The 20,390-nt window shown below is 47.0% G+C and overlaps 14 non-coding genes and 4 pseudogenes across 14 annotated transcripts; 8 read left to right on the top strand and 10 right to left on the bottom strand.

The window, feature by feature from the left end:
• Positions 1-3,511: 3,511 nt before the first annotated feature.
• Positions 3,512-3,675, bottom strand: LOC135032698 (U1 spliceosomal RNA). Its single transcript, XR_010228182.1, has one exon. It is a non-coding gene; the product is annotated as a U1 spliceosomal RNA (small nuclear RNA).
• A 692-nt stretch (positions 3,676-4,367) lies between these two features.
• On the bottom strand, positions 4,368-4,509 carry LOC135032679 (U1 spliceosomal RNA; annotated as a pseudogene).
• A 152-nt stretch (positions 4,510-4,661) lies between these two features.
• LOC135032739 (U1 spliceosomal RNA) lies at positions 4,662-4,825 on the bottom strand. Its single transcript, XR_010228219.1, has one exon. It is a non-coding gene; the product is annotated as a U1 spliceosomal RNA (small nuclear RNA).
• A 692-nt stretch (positions 4,826-5,517) lies between these two features.
• Positions 5,518-5,659, bottom strand: LOC135032678 (U1 spliceosomal RNA; annotated as a pseudogene).
• A 152-nt stretch (positions 5,660-5,811) lies between these two features.
• Positions 5,812-5,975, bottom strand: LOC135032687 (U1 spliceosomal RNA). The gene has a single exon (XR_010228172.1). It is a non-coding gene; the product is annotated as a U1 spliceosomal RNA (small nuclear RNA).
• A 692-nt stretch (positions 5,976-6,667) lies between these two features.
• On the bottom strand, positions 6,668-6,809 carry LOC135032674 (U1 spliceosomal RNA; annotated as a pseudogene).
• A 152-nt stretch (positions 6,810-6,961) lies between these two features.
• LOC135032676 (U1 spliceosomal RNA) lies at positions 6,962-7,125 on the bottom strand. Its single transcript, XR_010228164.1, has one exon. It is a non-coding gene; the product is annotated as a U1 spliceosomal RNA (small nuclear RNA).
• Positions 7,126-8,429: 1,304 nt separating this feature from the next.
• Positions 8,430-8,503, top strand: TRNAN-AUU (transfer RNA asparagine (anticodon AUU)). Its single transcript has one exon. It is a non-coding gene; the product is annotated as a tRNA-Asn (tRNA).
• A 5,371-nt stretch (positions 8,504-13,874) lies between these two features.
• On the bottom strand, positions 13,875-13,990 carry LOC135032721 (U5 spliceosomal RNA). Its single transcript, XR_010228201.1, has one exon. It is a non-coding gene; the product is annotated as a U5 spliceosomal RNA (small nuclear RNA).
• A 286-nt stretch (positions 13,991-14,276) lies between these two features.
• On the bottom strand, positions 14,277-14,392 carry LOC135032718 (U5 spliceosomal RNA). The gene has a single exon (XR_010228198.1). It is a non-coding gene; the product is annotated as a U5 spliceosomal RNA (small nuclear RNA).
• A 282-nt stretch (positions 14,393-14,674) lies between these two features.
• LOC135032715 (U5 spliceosomal RNA) lies at positions 14,675-14,790 on the bottom strand. Its single transcript, XR_010228195.1, has one exon. It is a non-coding gene; the product is annotated as a U5 spliceosomal RNA (small nuclear RNA).
• Positions 14,791-14,934: 144 nt separating this feature from the next.
• On the top strand, positions 14,935-15,062 carry LOC135032708 (U1 spliceosomal RNA; annotated as a pseudogene).
• A 593-nt stretch (positions 15,063-15,655) lies between these two features.
• LOC135032659 (U1 spliceosomal RNA) lies at positions 15,656-15,819 on the top strand. Its single transcript, XR_010228149.1, has one exon. It is a non-coding gene; the product is annotated as a U1 spliceosomal RNA (small nuclear RNA).
• A 152-nt stretch (positions 15,820-15,971) lies between these two features.
• Positions 15,972-16,134, top strand: LOC135032668 (U1 spliceosomal RNA). The gene has a single exon (XR_010228158.1). It is a non-coding gene; the product is annotated as a U1 spliceosomal RNA (small nuclear RNA).
• Positions 16,135-16,808: 674 nt separating this feature from the next.
• On the top strand, positions 16,809-16,972 carry LOC135032724 (U1 spliceosomal RNA). The gene has a single exon (XR_010228204.1). It is a non-coding gene; the product is annotated as a U1 spliceosomal RNA (small nuclear RNA).
• Positions 16,973-17,124: 152 nt separating this feature from the next.
• Positions 17,125-17,287, top strand: LOC135032695 (U1 spliceosomal RNA). Its single transcript, XR_010228179.1, has one exon. It is a non-coding gene; the product is annotated as a U1 spliceosomal RNA (small nuclear RNA).
• A 675-nt stretch (positions 17,288-17,962) lies between these two features.
• On the top strand, positions 17,963-18,126 carry LOC135032758 (U1 spliceosomal RNA). The gene has a single exon (XR_010228238.1). It is a non-coding gene; the product is annotated as a U1 spliceosomal RNA (small nuclear RNA).
• A 152-nt stretch (positions 18,127-18,278) lies between these two features.
• LOC135032691 (U1 spliceosomal RNA) lies at positions 18,279-18,441 on the top strand. Its single transcript, XR_010228175.1, has one exon. It is a non-coding gene; the product is annotated as a U1 spliceosomal RNA (small nuclear RNA).
• The last annotated feature ends 1,949 nt before the right edge of the window (positions 18,442-20,390 follow it).

Genomic DNA, 20,390 nt, shown 5'->3' with positions numbered 1-20,390 from the left:
GTGGCCGTAGGGGGTGGACCGTGTGCGCACTGGCGTGGACACTGATTACTGGGCAGCCGCTCCACAAGCCACCAGGTACAGTTAAGGAGCACAGGTCTGGGGGTTTTTCTCCCATATTAAACCAATTTTGTACTGCCCGCAGCGCATTGCGATAGGTAATAGGGCCTGATTCAGGTTGGATTGCAATCACAATAAGCGATCCAACTGCAAAAATTGCTAAGAGCATACGCAAGTGCCTGCATTTTCTGCGGCACCCCGCAGAGAATGCGATCGCCTCTGCCTGTCAATCGGGGCAGGGGGGGAGAGGGGGGTCAGCAAAACTCCATTTCCAAGTCAGGGATGGAGCGGTGCGGGGGCAAGGCTTCAAAATGGGGTCTGCAACGGAGGAGACACAGGGGGCGTGGTCACAGCGGCTGTATGACATCACATTCAGCCGCTGTGATCACAAAAATGGTGGCGGCTTCCTGCGCGCACATACAGTCTGCACCAGCAGAAGGCTACACCATTTTTTATGATCACGCTGAACTGCAGTGCGACTGCAATTACAGCATGGTCAAGAAGGGAGGCGTCATGCTGGGTGGCCATGTCCTGTCACTGTGCAGGAGCCAGCACCGCTCACACACTAGTCCCCGGGTGCAGCCCCCAACCCCCGGGACACCCGGAGCAACAAAATGTAGATTCAGGCCACCAGGCCACGCCCCTACCTATGAAACCATGCCTCCTTTTTACCATTGCGCTGCTTATCTGCGCGCACTGCATTACAATCTCCTTCGCCACCTCTCTGGGTGTCACCAGTGATAGTGACACCTCTGCCATGCTTGTAGCAGCTGGTCCTAAGATCTACGCCTCAAGCCCTGAGTGTTTGCCCTTGTGACTTGTTGATCATCATAGCGAAGCAGATGCTTACAGAAAACTGCAGGGGCTTAGATTGAAAATAAAAAAAATTATGGGTATAAGGTAGAGAGGAGCGGGTTCGGTTCTCCGAGAACCGAATTCCCCACGAACTCCACGTGGTTTACACTGGTCCGAGGCAGGCTCGGTTGTTCCCGCCTGACTCGGAAAACCTGAACAAGGGAAAATGTCATCATCCCGCTGTCGGATTCTCGCGAGATTCGGATTTCATATAAAGAGCTGCGCGTTGCCGCCATTTTTACTCGTGCATTGAAGAGAGAGCGGAGAGGACGTGGCTATGTTCTCTCAGTGGAAATCTCAATATCAGTGCTCATTATCAGTGGTTACTTATTGCTGCTCAGTAATACTAGTAGTGTGTCTCTCCTGCTCAGTGTCAGTTCTCAGTAGTATCCTCATCAGTGCTCAGTATCACTGCTCATTGTCTTGTGCTGCATTGTGGTGCTCAGCATACTACAGTACATTACTAATAGTCCAGTGCTGCATCTTGCTGCTCAGTGTCAGTTCTAGTATCCTCATCAGTGCTCACTATCACTGCTCATTACATTGTGGTGTTCTGTATACTACAGTAACATAGTAATATAGTAACATATAGTAATATAGTTTTTGAGGTTGAAAAGAGGCAAATTGCCCATCGTGTTCAACCTGTTTTAAGTTGTGATGATTCTACATACTTGCTGAATAATGTTTTATGACTGGGAGTTTTTTTAAGGTCAGTGCGCTTAGTCTCGCGTCCAAATATTCCTTTAAAGCAAAGGGTCGTCAAACAGGTTCTACTGTTTGGATTCAGTCAGTTGTGGATGCTCCGTCAGAAAACACCTCTCCAAACTTCTTTGGTGGCTGCTCAGTTCTTCAGAATATGACTTGGGTATGTTCAGTCATGAAATTCTGTGAAGGCAGGGGAGAAGAACAAGCGCCATATGGTGTAGTATTTTGAATAAATTGGAGTGATAGATAGGTATATACGAAGTAAGTACCGGATAGATTCTTGAGATTAGGCCTGTCTGTCTCACTAAATTCTTTGTGGCTGTTCCCCACCTAGGAGACAAAAGATCATCGCCATATGGTGTAGTAACCTCAGATATATCTTGGGGTACCCTCCCCTCTATTTCATGCGTACCAAAAGGAAAATTCAATATAGCATATAGGATATATTTATATCCAGGTAGATCAAGTCGGTCCAATATGATGTAATGGCTGAATCAGTCGACTGTTGCTGCCTTATATAGTATTATCAATAAAAAATTTTAATCCACAAAATAATAATACAAATTCAGATAAAAAATAAATAAAACAAATCAGAAAATCTTAGCTGATTGGTGTAGGCAGTAGTTAGGTCAGTCTCAACGCGTTTCGCCTCCAGGGCTTCCTCAGGAGAATACATCATATCAAAAGATACACATATTTATAGTGCTTTCAGTTTCGTTTTGGCCAGCACTTCCGGTTCTAACCTAAACCGGAAGTGACGCGGCAGTGGCCGGGACGAGCCGCGTCACTTCCGGTTTCACGGAGCAAACGGACTCTATGTCCGTCTTGCGCTACTTATACAGACTGATCTAAAATTTATATTAACACTGCACCACCAATGCAATCTAATGTTAAATATCAAGCCACATATGCATTTAGTATGTAAGTCGGACCGAGCACTTCCGGTTCCGGAAATGACGCGAACCGGAAGTGCTGGCCAAAATGAAACTGAAAGCACTATAAATATGTGTATCTTTTGATATGATGTATTCTCCTGAGGAAGCCCTGGAGGCGAAACGCGTTGAGACTGACCTAACTACTGCCTACACCAATCAGCTAAGATTTTCTGATTTGTTTTATTTATTTTTTATCTGAATTTGTATTATTATTTTGTGGATTAAAATTTTTTATTGATAATACTATATAAGGCAGCAACAGTCGACTGATTCAGCCATTACATCATATTGGACCGACTTGATCTACCTGGATATAAATATATCCTATATGCTATATTGAATTTTCCTTTTGGTACGCATGAAATAGAGGGGAGGGTACCCCAAGATATATCTGAGGTTACTACACCATATGGCGATGATCTTTTGTCTCCTAGGTGGGGAACAGCCACAAAGAATTTAGTGAGACAGACAGGCCTAATCTCAAGAATCTATCCGGTACTTACTTCGTATATACCTATCTATCACTCCAATTTATTCAAAATACTACACCATATGGCGCTTGTTCTTCTCCCCTGCCTTCACAATGTTTTATGACTAGTTAACTACTACAACTCATGTTCCCCCTGGATTAACCATGTTGATATTTTAAGTATTATAACCTTGGATAGCTTTTTCATTCAGAAATGTATCCATTCCTTTTTTAAATCCAATTACAGAGTCCACCATTACCACCTTCCCTGGCAGGGAATTCCACATCCTGATTGCCCTAACAGTGAAGATCATAGTATCTCACCTGGCAGGTAAGTAGGAGTTGGGCTAGAGCTGTGGAGGATTGCTGCTTGGGCACCCCCTGTCAAGTGAAGGAGATCCAACTGAGGCAGCACAAGGGAACTCTCGAAAGAAGAACAAGGCTAGAGGAAGATCTGAGACAAAGAAATCTGACTTTTACCAGAGCTGACCAGAGGAAAGCACAAACACAGTCCCCCACTACCACAAATAATGCAGTCGAGTTTCCCACATTTGGGGAAATCACAGGGGTCAGCATACCCAGAATGCAATGAATGAACCTCACCCTGGGAGAACAATCTTCATGACCATGGTATCTCCGATGCAAAATAAGTATGATTTGGGATAGGGCTGGGGAGGGCCGCTGCTCAGGCACATCTCTGTCAAGTAAAGGAGATTCAACTGAGGCAGCACAAGGGAACTCTCATCTGGGGACAACAACTGCAGGGAGAACACATATTTTCAGATGAACATGGGAGGGCAGAAGGCTGCCTAATACTGAAGCACCCCCAAACAACAAACCAAATGCAACAACTAGTGCAAGCATTCCTGGGGGAAGGCCTGCAGCAGATGGATTTGAATATGGTGATGTCATCCAAGCAGTGGGTCAAAGTTGGCTTCAACCCTCGTCTGCATATGAAAAGAATAAAGGGGTGTGCAGGGCATGGCGGCCTTTTGCAGCGCTTGGATGACCCCTAGTTCGCATTAAACACCTCCACCCTCCTTCGGTGTGGGGCTCATGTTGGCTATGCCCCAGCCCCTGAAGCATTCAAGCTGATTTCTTGCAGCAGCTGGGCACTGTAACAGCTCCAGAGCTGCTCTGTAAAGCAAGTAAAAGGGTGTGGGCCCTGCAGCACTACCTGTAGTTTGCATTGTGCGTTGGAAGGCACAAAGTAAGCAGATGGGAGAAGTCAGGATAGTGCACTAGGGTATAGAAGGGAGGGGCTCAAGAAAAAAGAAGTGGAAACAGACAGCAAACTAGGCTGGAGAGAGACCTGAGACAAAGAGATCTGAATTATATGAGAGCCGACCAGGGGAAACACAAATTATGCAGTCAAGTTTCCCACATTTGGGGAAATCGCAGGGGCAGCACACCCAGAGTGCAATGGGTGAGCCTTGCCCTGGGAGAAGCATCTTCATGATCATAGTATCTCACCTGGCAGGTAAGTAGGAGTTGGGCTAGAGCTGGGGAGGGTCGCTGCTCGGGCACCCCCCTGTCAAGTGAAGGAGATCCAACTGAGGCAGCACAAGGGAACTCTCGAAAGAAGAACAAGGCTAGAGGAAGATCTGAGACAAAGAAATCTGACTTTTACCAGAGCTGACCAGAGGAAAGCACAAACACAGTCCCCCACTACCACAAATAATGCAGTTGAGTTTTCCACATTTGGGGAAATCACAGGGGTCAGCATACCCAGAATGCAATGAATGAACCTAACCCTGGGAGAACAATCTTCATGACCATGGTATATCCTATGCAAAATAAGTATGATTTGGGATAGGGCTGGGGAGGGCCGCTGCTCAGGCACATCTCTGTCAAGTAAAGGAGATTCAACTGAGGCAGCACAAGGGAACTCTCATCTGGGGACAACAACTGCAGGGAGAACACATATTTTCAGATGAACATGGGAGGGCAGAAGGCTGCCTAAAACTGAAGCACCCCCAAACAACAAACCAAATGCAACTACTAGTGCAAGCATTCCTGGGGGAAGGCCTGCAGCAGATGGATTTGCATATGGTGATGTCATCCAAGCAGTGGGTCAAAGTTGGCTTCAACCCTCGTCTGCATATGAAAAGAAAAAAGGGGTGTGCAGGGCATGGCGCCCTTTTGCGGCGCTTGGATGACCCCTAGTTCGCATTAAACACCTCTACCCTCCTTCGGTGTGGGGCTCATGTTGGCTATGCCCCAGCCCCTGAAGCATTTAAGCTGTTTTCTTGCAGCAGCTGGGCACTGTAACAGCTCCAGAGCTGCTATGTAAAGCAAGTAAAAGGGTGTGGGCCCTGCAGCACTACCTGTAGTTTGCATTGTGCGTTGGAAGGCACAAAGTAAGCAGACGGGAGAAGTCAGGATAGTGCACAAGGGTATAGAAGGGAGGGGCTCAAGAAAAAAGAAGTGGAAACAGACAGCAAACTAGGCTGGAGAGAGACCTGAGACAAAGAGATCTGAATTATATGAGAGCCGACCAGGGGAAACACAAATTATGCAGTCAAGTTTCCCACATTTGGGGAAATCGCAGGGGCAGCACACCCAGAGTGCAATGGGTGAGCCTTGCCCTGGGAGAAGCATCTTCATGATCATAGTATCTCACCTGGCAGGTAAGTAGGAGTTGGGCTAGAGCTGGGGAGGGTCGCTGCTCGGGCACCCCCCTGTCAAGTGAAGGAGATCCAACTGAGGCAGCACAAGGGAACTCTCGAAAGAAGAACAAGGCTAGAGGAAGATCTGAGACAAAGAAATCTGACTTTTACCAGAGCTGACCAGAGGAAAGCACAAACACAGTCCCCCACTACCACAAATAATGCAGTTGAGTTTCCCACATTTGGGGAAATCACAGGGGTCAGCATACCCAGAATGCAATGAATGAACCTAACCCTGGGAGAACAATCTTCATGACCATGGTATCTCCTATGCAAAATAAGTATGATTTGGGATAGGGCTGGGGAGGGCCGCTGCTCAGGCACATCTCTGTCAAGTAAAGGAGATTCAACTGAGGCAGCACAAGGGAACTCTCATCTGGGGACAACAACTGCAGGGAGAACACATATTTTCAGATGAACATGGGAGGGCAGAAGGCTGCTTAATACTGAAGCACCCCCAAATAACAAACCAAATGCAACAACTAGTGCAAGTATTCCTGGGGGAAGGCCTGCAGCAGATGGATTTGAATATGGTGATGTCATCCAAGCAGTGGGTCAAAGTTGGCTTCAACCCTCGTCTGCATATGAAAAGAATAAAGGGGTGTGCAGGGCATGGCGGCCTTTTGCGGCGCTTGGATGACCCCTAGTTCGCATTAAACACCTCCACCCTCCTTCGGTGTGGGGCTCATGTTGGCTATGCCCCAGCCCCTGAAGCATTCAAGCTGATTTCTTGCAGCAGCTGGGCACTGTAACAGCTCCAGAGCTGCTCTGTAAAGCAAGTAAAAGGGTGTGGGCCCTGCAGCACTACCTGTAGTTTGCATTGTGCGTTGGAAGGCACAAAGTAAGGAGACGGGAGAAGTCAGGATAGTGCACGAGGGTATAGAAGGGAGGGGCTCAAGAAAAAAGAAGTGGAAACAGACAGCAAACTAGGCTGGAGAGAGACCTGAGACAAAGAGATCTGAATTATATGAGAGACGACCAGGGGAAACACAAATTATGCAGTCAAGTTTCCCACATTTGGGGAAATCGCAGGGGCAGCACACCCAGAGTGCAATGGGTGAGCCTTGCCCTGGGAGAAGCATCTTCATGATCATAGTATCTCACCTGGCAGGTAAGTAGGAGTTGGGCTAGAGCTGGGGAGGGTCGCTGCTCGGGCACCCCCCTGTCAAGTGAAGGAGATCCAACTGAGGCAGCACAAGGGAACTCTCGAAAGAAGAACAAGGCTAGAGGAAGATCTGAGACAAAGAAATCTGACTTTTACCAGAGCTGACCAGAGGAAAGCACAAACACAGTCCCCCACTACCACAAATAATGCAGTTGAGTTTCCCACATTTGGGGAAATCACAGGGGTCAGCATACCCAGAATGCAATGAATGAACCTAACCCTGGGAGAACAATCTTCATGACCATGGTATCTCCTATGCAAAATAAGTATGATTTGGGATAGGGCTGGGGAGGGCCGCTGCTCAGGCACATCTCTGTCAAGTAAAGGAGATTCAACTGAGGCAGCACAAGGGAACTCTCATCTGGGGACAACAACTGCAGGGAGAACACATATTTTCAGATGAACATGGGAGGGCAGAAGGCTGCCTAATACTGAAGCACCCCCAAACAACAAACCAAATGCAACAACTAGTTCAAGCATTCCTGGGGGAAGGCCTGCCGCAGATGGATTTGCATATGGTGATGTCATCCATGCAGTGGGTCAAAGTTGGTTCAAACACCTTTGCAAAGTTCTATAAGTTTGATACCCTGGCTGAGGAGGACCTCCTGTTTGCTCAATCAGTGCTGCAGAGTCATCCGCACTCTCCTGCCCGTTTGGGAGCTTTGGTATAATCCCCATGGTCCTTACGGAGTCCCCAGCATCCTCTAGGACGTAAGAGAAAATAAGATTTTAAACCTACCGGTAAATCTTTTTCTCGTAGTCCGTAGAGGATGCTGGGTGCCCGTCCCAAGTGCGGTCTACTTCTGCAAGACTTGTATATAGTTATTGCTTACATAAGGGTTATATGTTAGTTTTCATCGGTCTTGGACTGATGCTATGTTGTTTTCATACTGTTAACTGGGTAGTATATCACAAGTTATACGGTGTGATTGGTGTGGCTGGTATGAATCTTGACCTTGGATTAACAAAAATCCTTTCCTCGTACTGTCCGTCTCCTCTGGGCACAGTTTCTCTAACTGAGGTATGGAGGAGGGGCATAGAGGGAGGAGCCAGTGCACACCCAGATCAAAAGTCTTTCTTAAAGTGCCCATGTCTGCTGCGGAGCCCGTCTATCCCCCATGGTCCTTACGGAGTCCCCATCATCCTCTACGGACTACGAGAAAAAAAAATTACCGGTAGGTTTAAAATGTTATTTTTTTCTCTGCAACCCACTGCTAAATTGTGCTTCCTAGCTGTTTTTTATAAAATCACTTAATTAAATCTAACTCTGATTACGTCAGAGAAGGCCAGGTACCCTACACCATAAGAGGGGGTATGAAATTTTGACTTGTCTTCTTAAAGATCACCAAAATCTGTTGACAAGGTCAATTACATCCCTGGGTGGGATTGAACCACCAACCTTTTGGTTAATAGCCCATGTAAGTGCAAGAAATCCTGAAACACTCACTCATCATGGGAAAGTACCAATGTGTTTCTTACAAAAATTCTCCAGATTATTGACTTTTTAAAGTTTTTCTAGGAAACGTTCTAGATGAATGCTTATTAGCCTTTGTCAGTATTGACTTTTGCAAGGTGTCTCTGTGGCGCAATCGGTTAGCATGTTTGGCTATTAACCAAAAGGTTGGTGGTTCAATCCCACCCAGGGATGTAATTGACCTTGTAATCAGATTTTGGTGATCTTTAAGTAGACAAGTCAAAATTTCAAAAACCCCCCTTATGGTGTAGGGTACCTGGCCTTCTCTGATGTAATCAGAGTTAGATTTGATTAAGTGATTTTATAAAAAAAACAGCTAGGAAGCACAATTTAGCAGTGGGTTGCAGAGAAAAAAAATTATGCTGGCAGAAAAGTACAATTGAGTGATTAAACAGCTCTTCATTTTCTGATTTTATGTTTATGCTAACAAATTTGCTCTCTGAAAAGTGTCCACAAAGCCAAGTCTCTGATTAACACCTTTGTAGGAATGGTTTTTCACCTATTACTGAATTAAACTTGCTTCATTGGAAAGGCATCAAAGATGCATCCTCATTTCAATGTCTACTGAAATAATACAGGTTGACACCAGGAAACGTCACTGCATCATTGCTGCTTCCTCATGGGGAAGTCTGTTTAATGTGAAAACAAGGTGATATCTAATCAGCACACAGGTAAGGAATTAAGAAAATCTTTCTTTATGGGTGAAGATGTTTCTCACAAATTGTTGTCCCAATGCATCATTGAAATTCAAGATGGAAGATGATTTTCATATATCACTTGTACATTTTGCATTGCTCTTCTGGTGACAATGTAGTTTGTTTTTGTCAATTACCATTTCAGTAATAGGGTAAAGAAAATTAAGTGGATTTTTTAAAGAAAACAATGCTGTCAATATACTATTAAAACAAATTAAAATGATAAAAGTTATTGTACTTTAAGTAAAAATAAAAGAGCCAAAATATCAATCCCAGTTTTTGATTACTTTAATTATAAAAAAAAAAATGCACATAGCAGAGGATAGTTTCGATCAATCGACCTCTGGGGTATGGGCCCAGCATGCTTCCATTGCACTACTCTGCTGCTCATGGAAGTGTAAGAGATCCTGAAGACTAAATTGATTAAAGGCCTAAAAGTACTTGACTATAAGGAAAGACTTACTAGGCTGAATATTTATACACTAGAAAAGAGGTGCCTAAGAGGAGATATTATTAATATCTTCAAATATGTAAAGATACATAACAAAGAGTTATCAGAGGAATTATTTATTAAAAGAACACGTGGTCACTCGCTGCGACTGGAGGAAAGTTCAGAACGCAATGGAGGAAAGGTTTCTTCACTGTTAGGGCAATCAGGATGTGGAATTCCCTGCCAGGGAAGGTGGTAATGGCGGACTCTATAATTGGATTTAAAAAAGGAATGGATACATTTCTGAATGAAAAAGCTATCCAAGGTTATAATACTTAAAATATCAACATGGTTAATCCGGGGGTAACATGAGTTATAGTAGCTAACTAGTCATAAAACATTATTCAGCAAGTATGTAGAATCATCACAACTTAAAACAGGTTGAACACGATGGGCAATTTGCCTCTATTCAACCTCAAAAACTATGTTACTATATTACTATGTTATTGTAGTATACAGAACACCACAATGCAATGAGCAGTGATAGTGAGCACTGATGAGGATACTAGAACTGACACTGAGCAGCAAGATGCAGCACTGGACTATTAGTAATGTACTGTAGTATGCTGAGCACCACAATGCAGCACAAGACAATGAGCAGTGATACTGAGCACTGATGAGGATACTACTGAGAACTGACACTGAGCAGGAGAGACACACTACTAGTATTACTGAGCAGCAATAAGTAACCACTGATACTGAGCACTGATATTGAGATTTCCACTGAGAGAACATAGCCACGTCCTCTCCGCTCTCTCTTCAATGCACGAGTAAAAATGGCAGCAACGCGCAGCTCTTTATATGGAATCCGAATCTCGCGAGAATCCGACAGCGGGATGATGACATTTTCCCTTGTTCAGGTTTTCCGAGTCAGGCGGGAACAACCGAGCCTGCCTTGGACCAGTGTAAACCACGTGGAGTTTGTGGGGAATTCGGTTCTCGGAGAACTGAACCCGCTCCTCTCTACCTTATACCCATCAATTTTTTTATTTTCAATCTAAGCCCCTGCAGTTTTCTGTAAGCATCTGCTTCGCTATGATGATCAACAAGTCACAAGGGCAAACACTCAGGGTTTGAGGCGTAGATCTTAGGACCAGCTGCTACAAGCATGGCAGAGGTGTCACTATCACTGGTGACACCCAGAGAGGTGGCGAGGGAGATTGTAATGCAGTGCGCGCAGATAAGCAGCGCAATGGTAAAAAGGAGGCATGGTTTCATAGGTAGGGGCGTGGCCTGGTGGCCTGAATCTACATTTTGTTGCTCCGGGTGTCCCGGGGGTTGGGGGCTGCACCCGGGGACTAGTGTGTGAGCGGTGCTGGCTCCTGCACAGTGACAGGGCATGGCCACCCAGCATGACGCCTCCCTTCTTGACCATGCTGTAATTGCAGTCGCACTGCAGTTCAGCGTGATCATAAAAAATGGTGTAGGCTCCTGCTGGGGCAGACTGTATGTGCGCGCAGGAAGCCGCCACCATTTTTGTGATCACAGCGGCTGAATGTGATGTCATACAGCCGCTGTGACCATGCCTCCTGTGTCTCCTCTGTTGCAGACCCCATTTTGAAGCCTTGCCCCCGCACCGCTCCATCTCTGACTTGGAAATGGAGTGTTGCTGACCCACCTCTCCCCCCCTTCCCCGCCCCGATTGACAGGCAGAGGCGATCACATTCTCTGCGGGGTGCCGCAGAAAATGCAGGCACATGCGTATGCTCTTAGCAATTTTTGCAGTTGGATCGCTTATTGTGATTGCAATCCAACCTGAATCAGGCCCTATTACCTATCACAATGCGCTGCGGGCAGTACAAAATTGGGTTAATATAGGAGAAAAACCCCCAGACCTGTGCTCCTTAACTGTACCTGGTGGCTAGTGGAGCGGCTGCCCAGTAATCAGTATCCACCGCAGTGCGCACACGGCCCACCCCCTACGGCCTCGCTCCCCTTCATCAGCGGCCTCGTGATCCGGAAGGGTGGTGTGTGTGTGACTGACCTTAGGATGAAACCGGAGCCTCCGCTGCAGTGACCCAGCAACCAGGGCACGGGAGTATACAGCGCCGCTGGGAGTGATGAAGCTGCAGTAAAGATGTCTATTAGACCTAGCCTGCTGCAGCCCTTGTAGATTCTCATAAAACAAGTTCTTCTTTTCTTGTCAAAATTAATAGCTAAGAATAGGCTGCCTGAGGCAGGCCCCTGTTAAGCGGCCTGCTACTGAAGGCACCAACTACAAACTGAGCTCCCTGTTCATGGAAGCGGGGTTATAGAGGAGAATGCACTGAGCTTCTTGGGAACAGTCAAAAGCTTTGAGCCGGTTGGTGCCTCAGATCAAGATCCTACTCTACACCCCAATGTGAATCCTTGTGGAGTCCAGTGTACCCCACAGAAGAAATTAATATGTCACACCCATTGGCAGCAACCTTAGAATAGCTGCTGACGGGCACAATTGAGAAAGGAAGGGGGGGGGGGACATTTGAATCCAGCACATAGATGCAATTCAAATATGTAATTTGTACCTTCCTATTTTAAAATATAATGGATGAACCTCACCCTGTGAGAACAATCTTCATGATCAAGAGATCTCATATGCAAAATAAGGATGAGTTGGGATAGGGCTGGGGAGGGTGGCTGCTCGGGCAGCCCCTCCCCCGTCAAGTTAAGGAGATTCAACTGAGGAAGCACAAGGGAACTCTCGTCTGGGGACAACAACTGCAGGGAGACCACATCTTTTCAGATGAACATGGGAGGGCGGAAGGCTGCCTAATACTGAAGCACCATATGCAACAACTAGTACAAGCATTCCTGGGGGAAGGTCTGCAGCAGACGGATTTGCATACGGTGATGTTATCCAAGCAGTGGGCCAAAGTTGACTGGAACCCTCATCTGCATATGAAAAGAGAAAAGGGGCATGCAGGGCATGGCGGCCTTTTGCAGTGCTTGGATGACCCCTAGTTCACATTAAACACCCCCACCCTCCTTTGGTGTGGGGCTCATGTTGGCCATGCCCCATCCCCTGAAGCATTCAAGCTGATTTCTTGCAGCAGCTGGGCACTGTAACAGCTCCAGAGCTGTTCTGTAAGGCAAGTAAAAGGGTGTGGGCCCTGCAGCACCACCTGTAGTTCGCATTGTGCGTTGGAAGGCACAAAGTAAGCAGACGGGAGGAGAAGTCAGGATAGTGCGCAAGGGCATTCTTTTCTCTTAGTCCGTAGAGGATGCTGGGGTCACATTAAGAACCATGGGGTATAGACGGGATCCGCAAGAGACATGGGCACTTTAAGACTTTCAAAGGGTGTGAACTGGCTCCTCCCTCTATGCCCCTCCTCCAGACTCCAGTTATAGGAACTGTGCCCAGGGAGACGGACATTTCGAGGAAAGGATTTATTGTTAAACTAAGGTGAGCATCTTACCAGCTCACACCTTAAGCATGCCGCAGAAAGTGGCATTCAACAGAACACAAGCCAACGGCATGAACAATTGCAGCAAAAAGCTGACCAGAACCATAACACAACATGTGTATAACCACAAGTAATAACTGCAGACACAGTATGGACTGGGACGGGTGCCCAGCATCCTCTACAGACTAAGAGAAAAGGATTTACCGGTAGGTATTAAAATCCTATTTTCTCATACGACCTAGAGGATGCTGGGGTCACATTAAGAACCATGGGGTTATACCAAAGCTCTTGAACGGGTGGGAGAGTGCGTACGACTCTGCAGCACCGAATGACCCAACTTAAGGTTATCATCAGCCAAGGTATCAAACTTGTAAAACTTAGCAAAAGTGTTTACTAAATAGCTGCTCGGCAAAGTTGCAATGCCGAGACTCCCCGACCAGCTGCCAAGGATGAACCCACCTTTCTAGTAGAATGGGTCTTCACCTACTTCAGTAACGGCAATCCTGCCGTGGAACGAGCATGCTGAATCTTACCACAGATCCAGCGCATAATGGTCTACATGGAAGCAGGACACCCAATCCTGATGGGAGCATACAGGACAAACAGAGCCTCTGTTTTCCTAATCTGAACCGTTCTGGTGACATAAATTTTCAAAGTTCTGACCACAGCCAGAGACTTTGACTCAACGAAGGTGTCAGTGGCCAAAGGCACCATGTGGAAAGATGAACCACCTTCGGCAGAAATTGTTGACGTGTCCTCAATTCTGCTCTATCTTCATGAAAGATCAAATAAAGGCTCTTGTGATACTGCATGGTTTGTACTGTTTTCCATGTGCTCCCAGATCTTTCAAGCAAGTAGCATGGTCAAGAAAGTTCTGTTTGAAAAGAAACAAACATTTACTGTCATTGTTATGCAAATAAACTTACATTAAAGCTAACAAGAAAGCACACTCGTTCTGTCTTTAAACTGATAAAAGAAACCCCAATAATATGGGGCATGCAAAAATTGAGATAAAACTCAGTTTTGCTCCTCTCCACGGAAATCTTTAATAAAAGGCGAAATATTTGTTAGTTCTGAAGAGAAACCAGAGCATGACCAAGATTCCACCTGTCGCCTGAGTGCCATGCCAGCAGTTCTCATTCAGATCAAAGTGAGCACCCAATTTGAATGAAAGAAAGCAGATTTCTCACCAGGCTTCCCCTTGCTATAAACATGGTTTGTACTCTTTTCCATGTGCTCCCAGATCTTTCAAGCAATTAGTATGGTCAAGAAAGTTCTGCTTGAAAAGAAACAGACATTTATAGTCATTGTTATGCAAATAAACTTACATTAAAGCTAACAAGAAAGCACACTCGTTCTGTCTTTAAACTGATAAAAGAAACCCCAATAATATGGGGCATGCAAAAATTGAGATAAAACTCAGTTTTGCTCCTCTCCACAGAAATCTTTAATAAAAGGCGAAAGATTTGTTCGTTCTGAAGAGAAACCAGAGCATGACCAAGATTCCACCTGTCGCCTAAATGCTGTGCCAGCAGTCCTCATTCAGATCAAAGTGAGCGCCCAACTTGAAAGAAAGCAGATTTCTCACCTGGCTTCTCCTTGCTATAAGCATGGTTTGTACTGTATTCCATGTGCTCCCAGATCTTTCAAGCAAGTAGCATGGTCAAGAAAGTTCTGTTTGAAAAGAAACAAACATTTACTGTCATTTCTATGCAAATGAGCTTACATTAAAGCTAACAAGAAAGCACACTCGTTCTGTCTTTAAACTGATAAAAGAAACCCCAATAATATGGGGCATGCAAAGATTGAGATAAAACTCGGTTTTGCTCCTCTCCACGGAAATCTTTAGTAAAAGGCGAAAGATTTGTTCGTTCTGAAGAGAAACCAGAGCATGACCAAGATTTTCATCTGAAAATATGTGTTCTCCCTGCAGTTGTTGTCCCCAGATGAGAGTTCCCTTGTGCTGCCTCAGTTGAATCTCCTTTACTTGACAGAGATGTGCCTGAGCAGCGGCCCTCCCCAGCCCTATCCCAAATCATACTTATTTTGCATAGGAGATACCATGGTCATGAAGATTGTTCTCCCAGGGTGAGGTTCATTCATTGCATTCTGGGTATGCTGACCCCTGTGATTTTCCCAAATGTGGGAAACTCGCTTTTATACCCTTGTGCACTATCCTGACTTCTCCTCCTGTCTGCTTACTTTGTGCCTTCCAATGCACAATGCAAACTACAGGTAGTGCTGCAGGGCCCACACCCTTTTACTTGCCTTACAGAGCAGCTCTGGAGCTGTTACAGTGCCAAGCTGCTGCAAGAAATCAGCTTGAATGCTTCAGGGGATGGGGCATGGCCAACATGAGCCCCACACCGAAGGAGGGTGGGGGTGTTTAATGCGAACTAAGGGTCATCCAAGCGCCGCAAAAGGCCGCCATGCCCTGCACACCCCTTTTCTCTTTTCATATGCAGATGAGGGTTCCAGCCAACTTTGGCCCACTGCTTGGATGACATCACCGTATGCAAATCCGTCTTCTGCAGAACTGCCCCCAGGAATGCTTGTACTAGTTGTTGCATTTGGTTTGTTGTTTGGGGGTGCTTCAGTATTAGGCAGCCTTCTGCCCTCCCATGTTCATCTGAAAAAATGTGTTCTCCCTGCAGTTGTTGTCCCCAGATGAGAGTTCCCTTGTGCTGCCTCAGTTGAATCTCCTTTACTTGACAGAGATGTGCATGAGCAGCGGCCCTCCCCAGCCCTATCCCAAATCATACTTATTTTGCATAGGAGATACCATGGTCATGAAGATTGTTCTCCCAGGGTGAGGTTCATTCATTGCATTTTGGGTATGCTGACCCCTGTGATTTACCCAAATGTGGGAAACTCAACTGCATTATTTGTGGTAGTGGGGGACTGTGTTTGTGCTTTCCTCTGGTCCGCTCTGGTAAAACTCAGATTTCTTTGTCTCAGATTTTCCTCTAGCCTTGTTCTTCTTTCGAGAGTTCCCTTGTGCTGCCTCAGTTGGATCTCCTTCACTTTACAGGGAAGTACCCGAGCAGCGACCCTCCCCAGCTCTCGCCCAACTCCTACTTACCTGCCAGGTGAGATACTATGATCATGAAGGTGCTTCTCCCAGGGCAAGGCTCACCCATTGCACTCTGGGTGTGCTGCTCCTGCGATTTCCCCAAATGTGGGAAACTTGACTGCATAATTTGTGTTTCCCCTGGTCGGCTCTCGTATAATTCAGATCTCTTTGTCTCAGGTCTCTCTCCAGCCTAGTTTGCTGTCTGTTTCCACTTCTCTTTTCTTGAGCCGCTCCCTTCTATGCCCTTGCGCACTATCCTGACTTCTCCTCCTTTCTGCTTACTTTGTGCCTTCCAACGCACAATGCGAACTATAGGTAGTGCTGCAGGGCCCACACCCTTTTACTTGCCTTACAGAGCAGCTCTGGAGCTGTTACAGTGCCCAGCTGCTGCAAGAAATCAGCTTGAATGCTTCAGGGGCTGGGGCATAGCCAACATGAGCCCCACACCGAAGGAGGGTGGAGGTGTTTAATGCAAACTAGGGGTCATCCAAGTGCCGCAAAAGGCCGCCATGCCCTGCATAACCCTTTTCTCTTTTTATATGCAGATGAGGGTTCCAGCCAACTTTGGCCCACTGCTTGGATGACATCACCGTATGCAAATCCGTCTTCTGCAGACCTTCACCCTGGAATGCTTTTACTAGTTGTTGCATTTGGTTTGTTGTTTGGGGATGCTTCAGTATTAGGCAGCCTTCTGCCCTCCCATGTTCATCTGAAAATATGTGTTCTCCCTGCAGTTGTTGTACCCAGATGAGAGTTCCCTTGTGCTGCCTCAGTTGAATCTCCTTTACTTGACAGAGATGTGCCTGAGCAGCGGCCCTCCCCAGCCCTATCCCAAATCATACTTATTTTGCATAGGAGTTACCATGGTCATGAAGATTGTTCTCCCAGGGTGAGGTTCATTCATTGCATTCTGGGTATGCTGACCCCTGTGATTTCCCCAAATGTGGGAAACTCGACTGCATTATTTGTGGTAGTGGGGGACTGTGTTTGTGCTTTCCTCTGGTCAGCTCTGGTAAAAGTCAGATTTCTTTGTCTCAGATCTTCCTCTAGCCTTGTTCTTCTTTCGAGAGTTTCTTTGTGCTGCCTCAGTTGGATCTCCTTCACTTGACAGGGGGGTGCCCGAGCAGCGACCCTCCCCAGCTCTAGCCCAACTCCTACTTACCTGCCAGGTGAGATACTATGATCAGGAAGTTGCTTCTCCCAGGGCAAGGCTCACCCATTGCACTCTGGGTGTGCTGCTCCTACGATTTCCCCAAATGTGGGACACTTGACTGCATAATTTGTGTTTCCTCTGGTCGGCTCTCGTATAATTCAGATCTCTTTGTCTCAGGTCTTTCTCCAGCCTAGTTTGCTGTCTGTTTCCACTTCTTTTATCTTGAGCCCCTCCCTTCTATACCCTTGTGCACTATCCTGACTTCTCCTCCCGTCTGCTTACTTTGTGCCTTCCAATGCACAATGCAAACTACAGGTAGTGCTGCAGGGCCCACACAATCTTTTACTTGCCTTACAGAGCAGCTCTGGAGCTGTTACAGTGCCCAGCTGCTGCAAGAAATCAGCTTGAATGCTTCAGGGGATGGGGCATGGCCAACATGAGCCCCACACCAAAGGTGGGTGGGGGTGTTTAATGCGAACTAGGGGTCATCCAAGCACCGCAAAAGGCCGCCATGCCCTGCACGCCCCTTTTCTCTTTTCATATGCAGATGAGGGTTGAAGCCAACTTTGACCCACTGCTTGGATGACATCACCATATGCAAATCCATCTGCGGCAGGCCTTCCCCCAGGAATGCTTGCACTAGTTGTTGCATTTGGTTTGTTGTTTGGGGGTGCTTCAGTTTTAGGCAGCCTTCTGCCCTCCCATGTTCATCTGAAAATATGTGTTCTCCCTGCAGTTGTTGTCCCCAGATGAGAGTTCCCTTGTGCTGCCTCAGTTGAATCTCCTTTACTTGACAGAGATGTGCCTGAGCAGCGGCCCTCCCAGCCCTATCCCAAATCATACTTATTTTGCATAGGAGACACCATGGTCATGAAGATTGTTCACCCAGGGTGAGGTTCATTCATTGCATTCTGGGTATGCTGACCCCTGTGATTTCCCCATATGTGGGAAACTCGCCTGCATTTTTTGTGGTAGTGGGGGACTGTGTTTGTGTTTTCCTCTGGTCAGCTCTGGTAAAAGTCAGATTTCTTTGTCTCATATATTCCTCTAGCCTTGTTCTTCTTTCGAGAGTTCCCTTGTGCTGCCTCAGTTGGATCTCCTTCACTTGACAGGGGGGTGCCCGAGCAGTGACCCTCCCCAGCTCTAGCCCAACTCCTACTTACCTGCCAGGTGAGATACTATGATCATGAAGGTGCTTCTCCCAGGGCTAGGCTCACCCATTGCACTCTGGGTGTGCTGCTCCTGCGATTTCCCCAAATGTGGGAAACTTGATTGCATAATTTGTGTTTCCCCTGGTCGGCTCTCGTATAATTCAGATCTCTTTGTCTCAGGTCTCTCTCCAGCCTAGTTTGCTGTCTGTTTCCACTTCTCTTTTCTGGAGCCACTGCCTTCTATGCCCTTGCGCACTATCCTGACTTCTCCCGTCTGCTTACTTTGTGCCTTCCAACACACAATGCGAACTACAGGTAGTGCTGCAGGGCCCACACCCTTTTAGTTGCCTTACAGAGCAGCTCTGGAGCTGTTACAGTGCCCAGCTGCTGCAAGAAATCAGCTTGAATGCTTCAGGGGCTGGGGCATAGCCAACATGAGCCCAACACCAAAGGAGGGTGGGGGTGTTTAATGCGAACTAGGGGTCATCCAAGCACCGCAAAAGGCCGCCATGCCCTGCATGCCCCTTTTCTCTTTTCATATGCAAATGAGGGTTCCAGCCAACTTTGGCCCACTGCTTGGATGACATCACCGTATGCAAATCCGTCTGCTGCAGACCTTCCCCCAGGAATGCTTGTACTAGTTGTTGCATATGGTTTGATATTTGATGGTGCTTCAGTATTAGGCAGCCTTCTGCCCTCCCATGTTCATCTGAAAAGATGTGGTCTCCCTGCAGTTGTTGTCCCCAGACGAGAGTTCCCTTGTGCTTCCTCAGTTGAATCTCCTTAACTTGACGGGGGAGGGGCCGAGCAGCCACCCTCCCCAGCCCTATCCCAACTCATACTTATTTTGCATATGAGATCTCTTGATCATGAAGATTGTTCTCACAGGGTGAAGTTCATCCATTATATTTTAAAATAGGAAGGTACAAATTACATATTTGAATTGCATCTATGTGCTGGATTCAAATGTCCCCCCCCCCCTTCCTTTCTCAATTGTGCCCATCAGCAGCTATTCTAAGGTTGCTGCCAATGGGTGTGACACATTAATTTCTTCTGTGGGGTACACAGGACTCCACAAGGATTCACATTGGGGTGTAGAGTAGGATCTTGATCTGAGGCACCAACCGGCTCAAAGCTTTTGACTGTTCCCAAGATGCTCAGTGCATCCTCCTCTATAACTCCGCTTCCATGAACAGGGAGCTCAGTTTGTAGTTGGTGCCTTCAGTAGCAGGCCACTTAACAGGGGCCTGCCTCAGGCAGCCTATTCTTAGCTATTCATTTTGACAAGAAAAGAAGAACTTGTTTTATGAGAATCTACAAGGGCTGCAGCAGGCTAGGTCTAATAGACATCTTTACTGCAGCTTCATCACTCCCAGCGGCGCTGTATACTCCCGTGCCCTGGTTGCTGGGTCACTGCAGCGGAGGCTCCGGTTTCTTCCTAAGGTCAGTCACACACACACCGCCCTTCCGGATCACGAGGCCGCTGATGAAGGGGAGCGTGGCCGTAGGGGGTGGACCGTGTGCGCACTGGCGTGGACACTGATTACTGGGCAGCCGCTCCACTAGCCACCAGGTACAGTTAAGGAGCACAGGTCTGGGGGTTTTTCTCCTATATTAAACCAATTTTGTACTGCCCGCAGCGCATTGTGATAGGTAATAGGGCCTGATTCAGGTTGGATTGCAATCACAATAAGTGATCCAACTGCAAAAATTGCTAAGAGCATACGCATGTGCCTGCATTTTCTGCGGCACCCCGCAGAGAATGCGATCGCCTCTGCCTGTCAATCGGGGCAGGGGGGGAGAGGGGGGTCAGCAACACTCCATTTACAAGTCAGGGATGGAGCGGTGCGGGGGCAAGGCTTCAAAATGGGGTCTGCAATGGAGGAGACACAGGGGGCGTGGTCACAGCGGCTGTATGACATCACATTCAGCCGCTGTGATCACAAAAATGGTGGCGGCTTCCTGCGCGCACATACAGTCTGCACCAGCAGGAGGCTACACCATTTTTTATGATCACGCTGAACTGCAGTGCGACTGCAATTACAGCATGGTCAAGAAGGGAGGCGTCATGCTGGGTGGCCATAAGAGATGAGCGGGTTCGGTTCCTCGGAATCCG

Source organism: Pseudophryne corroboree, unplaced genomic scaffold (assembly GCF_028390025.1).
Source record: "Pseudophryne corroboree isolate aPseCor3 unplaced genomic scaffold, aPseCor3.hap2 scaffold_551, whole genome shotgun sequence".
Taxonomy (NCBI): domain Eukaryota; kingdom Metazoa; phylum Chordata; class Amphibia; order Anura; family Myobatrachidae; genus Pseudophryne; species Pseudophryne corroboree.
The sequence above is the reverse complement of the archived record's forward strand: the minus strand, read 5'-3'. Positions and strand labels throughout refer to the sequence as shown.